The sequence below is a fragment of the Urocitellus parryii genome, chromosome 1, assembly GCF_045843805.1.
Source record: "Urocitellus parryii isolate mUroPar1 chromosome 1, mUroPar1.hap1, whole genome shotgun sequence".
Taxonomy (NCBI): Eukaryota; Metazoa; Chordata; class Mammalia; order Rodentia; family Sciuridae; genus Urocitellus; species Urocitellus parryii.
In genome coordinates, this window is record NC_135531.1 from 49,046,729 (window position 1) to 49,052,728 (window position 6,000).

The window sequence follows — 6,000 nt, forward strand, 5'->3', positions numbered from 1 at the left end:
ATTCCCTCTATTAAGTTGGAAAGTGAGGAAGGAAAGAACATATGGAGATTGCTACCAGACACTTTCATGGACCAGGACTAGAAATGATAAGTATCACTTCTGTGCATGTTTCTTTGGTGAATTTTGATCACAAAGCCCTCTTTATCTGGAAGGCAGTATAGAAAATGTAGGCTATCAGTATGTCTTGGAGAAAATCAAAGTATGGTGAATACTGACTTAGGAAGTTGGAAGGAGATGCCTATCACAGCATCATTTATGAAAGCAAAAGCCAGGAGAAAACCTAGGTGTTCATAAGCAAGGAATGATTGGGTGAATTATGGCTCATTCATATTATAGAACATGAAGACCATGACTAAAAATAAAGTGGTAGTTCTGTGCATAGTAATATGGAAGAATGTCTGTAATATATTGATGAGTCAAAAATGTTGTATAATTGTGAGCTCGGTATGGTACAATTTTTATTATAATTTTTATTACTTAGAATATATAACTGTAATGTGAACAGAGTAGCCTCAGAATAGGGTATTTTAAAGAAAATTAGCCCTGTCCATATAACAGAATGCTATGCAGTCATTAAAAAGAATGTACAGATCTGCATAGCAGAAATATTCCAAAGAGAGGTCTTCCAGAGAAAAGTGTGGGCTGGAGATGTAGCTCAGTGGTCGAGTCCCTGACTAGCATGCATGAGGGCCTGGATTTTATCTCCAGCACAGCAAAAGAGAGACAGAAAAGTGCAAGATGCTGAGTAGTGGATGAAAGAGCTTAACTTTTATGTAAAGTGAAAAGGATGTGTATTTACACATGTTTATTTGCATACACACAAAAAAAGATAAGAAACACAGGGTATGTTTGGTGTAGTAGAACTCAGGGGACAGGGAAACAGAATTTGGGGTAGAACATATTTTATAATAGTTAACCTCTTGTACCTTTTAAATTTTGTACTCTATGAATTAACCAGGCAAAATGTTTATAAACCACAGTCCCGAGAAAGAAATTAAACAATTAGCAGGAGATGGAGTAAATTAAGACCTCTGTTCTAGACATGTTGTTGCTCAGATGTCAGCTAGACAACCAAGGGGTGAGGTCAGGGGAGCAGTTGGTCATGTAAGTCTATATGTCAGGAGAGAAGTGTTGGCTAGAAATATAAATGCAGGCTTTTTCGGTGTATGAATAAAATTTAAACCAACAGGGATGAATGAAGACACCAAATGAGAATGTAAATAAAGAAAGGAAAAGGGCCTACTTCCAAACCTGAGCTACCAAAAGATAATGCATATATATGATTGAAAGTTTGGAAAATACTAAAAAGCACAAAATCAATAAAAACCATTTATGATCCCACTTTCTGGATATTAACTCTATTAATGTTTTGGTATATTTCCTTCCAGTCTTTCTTCTCTGCATCTAAGAATATGCCATTAAGAGCCTCCTTATATAAAAATCTCTGTGCATATTTGAAGAGAGGAACAAAAACCAGTATTCTAATAACCTGGAGGATTTTAATATAAAATAAAATCTTTATGGGAGTGAGCCTAAAAGAACATAATCTGTAGCAATTCTTTTTCAGTACTGGGAAATGAACCCCGGGGCACTTTACCACTGAGCTACATCCCCAGCCCTTTAAATTTTTCTTTCACCTTTAAATAGGGTCTACTCCTTAAGTTGCCTACATTGCCCTCAAAGGAGATCCTCCTTCCTCAGCCTCCTGAGTAGCTAGGATTATAGTAGGCATGTCTCTCTCTCTCTCTCTCTCTCTCTCTCTCTCTCTCTCTCTCTCTCTCTCTCTCTCTCTCCCAGCCCCAATTCCCTCCCTCTGTCTCTCTCCCCGTCATTACCCTGAAGAGCATAGTGACAGAACTCAAGGCCCTTCTGCCTTCACTTAATACCAACTTCTTTTCCTTTGTATACAGAGCTTTGGTATTTTTGCATCTCTCCTCCTGCCTCTAAGACACCCATTTTGAGGAACACATTGTGCTATGTATCCTCTAGACTGCTCTGTGGCCTGCAAGGTTGACCCAGATGGACAGTATCACCAGGCCCCTTTGCCTCCTGGCTTCCAGTGGGATGTGCCAGTGGGGAGGCTTGGCAGGAGGCAAAGAGAAGGAAAGAGACTGAGATCAAGCTCTCTTCCCCTGTGACCTCCATGCTGAAATTGGTGGCACAGTTCCTGGTAGGGGAACCCTCTGACTGGTTTCTTACAGCAGCCCCACCCCTGCTCCATGAGGCCTAGGGGAGTAAGAGCTTCCAGTTGTAATCAGCTCTGGGGCACTTCAGCATTTAAATCCTGCTCAGCCCTTTGTAAACAGTCCCTCAACAAAGCTCTTCTCAGTGACCCAGCTTGAGTGTTGCCATCTGTTTGCTGCTACAGAGACCCTGACTGATATAAAACCTCACAGGCCCCTTCAAGTTCCATCTCTTTGAACACGATTTCTTCATTGTCACCATTAAATACCTGAGTTCCAACTAGGAAAAGACTTGTTTTTGTGAATGTTACTTACTTTATAATTCTTTACCCATATGAGACATCAATGTAGTTAATATGGATACATTTTTATGTGCACAAATAAATCTATAAGGAGTGGTCAATCCTAGGGAGTCTGGGGAGGGAAAAAATAAAAAGGGGCTTTCATTTGTTCTGAAAGGGTAAAGTTTCTAAGCTGCAAAGCCTGAGTTAAAATGTAAAGGACTAGGTATTGTAAAGTTTCTGAACTGCACACAGAACCTGAAATTCCTGAGGCAGTTAAGACAATGCCCCACTGACCATTTAGTTGTTAAATAACTTGGACCCTGTGCAGTTTGGCACGTAGGCATTCAGGGCCCAAACCAATGAGTTTGAATGTACCCCCCTTCTTAGGACTGACCTATCACTCCCGCCCGACCTGTTCCCGCCAATGAATGTACTAATCATGTTTGGGAATTGTTGTTTGATTTTCCCGCGGTGTATGGTAATTTGTTAAAGGAGACTGTGATGTATGTAAAGCCCCTGCCCTCCCTAAAAAAGTGTACTTAAGCACTGCTCAACCCCTGCTCGGGGCTCTTGGCTACTCTCCCGTTTTGAGTGAGCCTGGAGCCCCAGCGCGCTGGATTGGATCCTCAATAAACCCCCTTTTTGCTGTTGCATGAGTCGGTCTCTTGGTGGTCTCTTCCTCCAACGTTTGCCAGACCCTTACAGTTCCTTATTTGATTTTTATTTCAATCAGCAGATAGTACTTTTCCCCCATCCCATCCCATTTTTATTTTAAGTTATAAAATACAGATTCCAAGACCTGATCCCAGAAACTCTGAATCTGCCCTCACCTTTGCAGGGCCACTGTGGACATTTGTGTGCGATGTGTTCTACAGGTAAGTGCCAGTTGATGGGGGCTGACATCAGTCCTATATACCACTCACCAACCTTTGACACCTGACATGGAGCTCTGAAGCTTCCTATGTATGACCAGTGGTCACCTTACCTGTTCTTTGCCTTAACGTGATTTTCTGCCAATTGGGTTTGTCAGCTATGTATTATCCTGACTGCTTCTACTAGGACAGAAAATTGGATTTAGAGATTAAACTGGAAAGTTCTGAAGATAGTTGGATTTTGCCTTTTTCTGCCCCAAGCACATTCAAATAACAACTCTAAAACATGATTAGCACATTCACTGGCGGGAACAAGTTGGGGAGGGGTGATTGGTTACTACAAGAGGGGGATTCGTTTGAACTGATTGGTTTACGCCAAGAGGGGTATTCATGCTGAACTACATGGTTTCCCAACACATTATCAACCACCATAAACTACTGGGAGAGTCATCTTGCATCCCAGGTATTTCCCTGTCTCATGCTGATTGGTGGCTGCCAGGGGGTTGCTATGGGTCCCCACCTAGCCTGACTGAGTCAGCGACACCTGGTGCAGCAAATCTCTCCTATTATTTGTAGATAAAAAAAACTTAGCCAGATGGGAATGTGCCTAGGAGTGCTCTATGGGTCTTTCCAAGGACAAAGGTGATGTCCCTTCCTTGGACAGGCTTTGCTCTGAGGTAGAGGCTGGTTTTTCACTTGATCTAGCCCATTTTATCATCCCAAAGCCCTAGTTTAGAAAACTTTTCTCCAGTGTTTAAATAGCTGGTTAACATTTCTTTGACACTAATCAAGTTATCAGGCTCATCTAATCTTAATTTAACTTGATTTTTTTTCTCTCTCTCCTCATATCATTTTTCTCTTTCTTGAATTGTTTCCATCAGGAAACATCTTGTCCTTGCCTTTAATGGTCATGACACATGGTGCCACTAGATCATCTCAGCCATTTCTTAAAGAGCCATTTCCCATTATCCCCCCACCCTGAATCAGCAACCTGACTTTTTAATAAAACATTTTTAACCACATTAGAATGTTTAAGTGATTACTAAAAACTGAATATTTATGAATATAAACAAAATTTATATTATATAATCCTTAAAATAAGAGGATATAACTTTAAATTACTTCCATAGAAACAATATATGCATTACTGTTTCCAAATTTCTAAAGGTTTCAGAAGTAAAGTGAGATTCTGCAGTGTTTTTACAGTAGTACTCTCAGGCTGGATTCCATTTTGCTTTCTTTAAAACAAAGAGGATAGGCCAGGCAACAGTCTCCTCTCTGTGATTCACCTGTAGAAGTTGCCTTACCCTTCTGGAAGCTCAGATGTCATATAGTGAACTGAAGCTCCATTCACCTTTGCTTCGGCAGACTCATATTCCATTGTGTTTCCCTCCCACTCAGGAGCACAATTTAGTTACTCATTAATTTTAAGGGAGTTTCCTAAGAGACAGGAGGAAAGATTTCCTGGTGATGTGCGCTGACAGCTATGGAAGCACTAACAAGGGAAGTCATAAAACCTCTTCCTTGGGAGTCTTTATGAAAAGGAAAACCAAATGGGTCTTGTTGAGGAGAAGTATTAGAAGTAGGTAGGGGACTTGAAAGGCACAAAGTATAATATAATTCAATGATTTTTTAGCAACAGATGGACTATTAATTTAAAACAAAAAGCAACAGTCAATTAACAAAAGAGTTGGTGATTCCCAAATTCCATGGGTCTTTTAACCATGGATTTATGCTATCTACACTCTGACTTTCTTCAAGCTTAATAAGATTTTTACCTGAGTTTTAGTGCTGTATTGCACCAATAGCTAGTTCCATTTTGTATTTAATATCTGATAATACACTAGCTCCTTCTTACCATGTAGTAACACTATTTGGCAGCACAAAAAGATTTTCTGATGTGAGAAGAATGTGGGATGTGGGTAGAATATTCAAGTCCCCTCAGCTCACTCCCTCTATTCTCTTGTCTAGAAAGAGGATGAGCCATGAATACATGTTGCCCAAGTCTCAATTTCTAAATCAAAACAGAATTCAACTTAGATATCAACACAATTAGTTTCCATACATGACTTCTTCATGCAACTGACTGTAGCAATCATGTGCTTTTTTAACCCAATTGTTGCCATCCAGTGAACATAGCAGTAATCTTTATACTTCCTATGAATTCAAATGTTTTTTTTAATTCACATTTTGCCAGTTGGCTTATGGTAACTTCCTCACCATCAATGCAAACATTCATACAGAGACATACTTCTGTGCTTTTCTTTTAGGAAGTTTGTTGCTAAAAGTGCTAAGTTAATGTGATATGATTAGTAAATGATTTTAAACAATTCAAGTAAAAAATAATTTTTAAATCATATGTTGATTTTCAAGATCCAGCTAACAGTTAAGAATCAAGGGAAGCCTCAGCTACTGTGAACCAAAGTCATTTGTGGCCCTCCATCTGAGTCCCTTACCCAGAACAATTTTCAGTGTCCCAGCAGAGATGTGTGGCTAGTTTTACTGTACATGGGGGGATTTTCCATTTTAAAATTCATAGCAATATAATAATATTCATTTATTGGATACCTAGTATATGCCAAACACTATTTGCACTTAAATCTCATAACAACCCCATAAGGTAAAACTACTACTACATGGGCTGGGGTTGTGACTCAATGG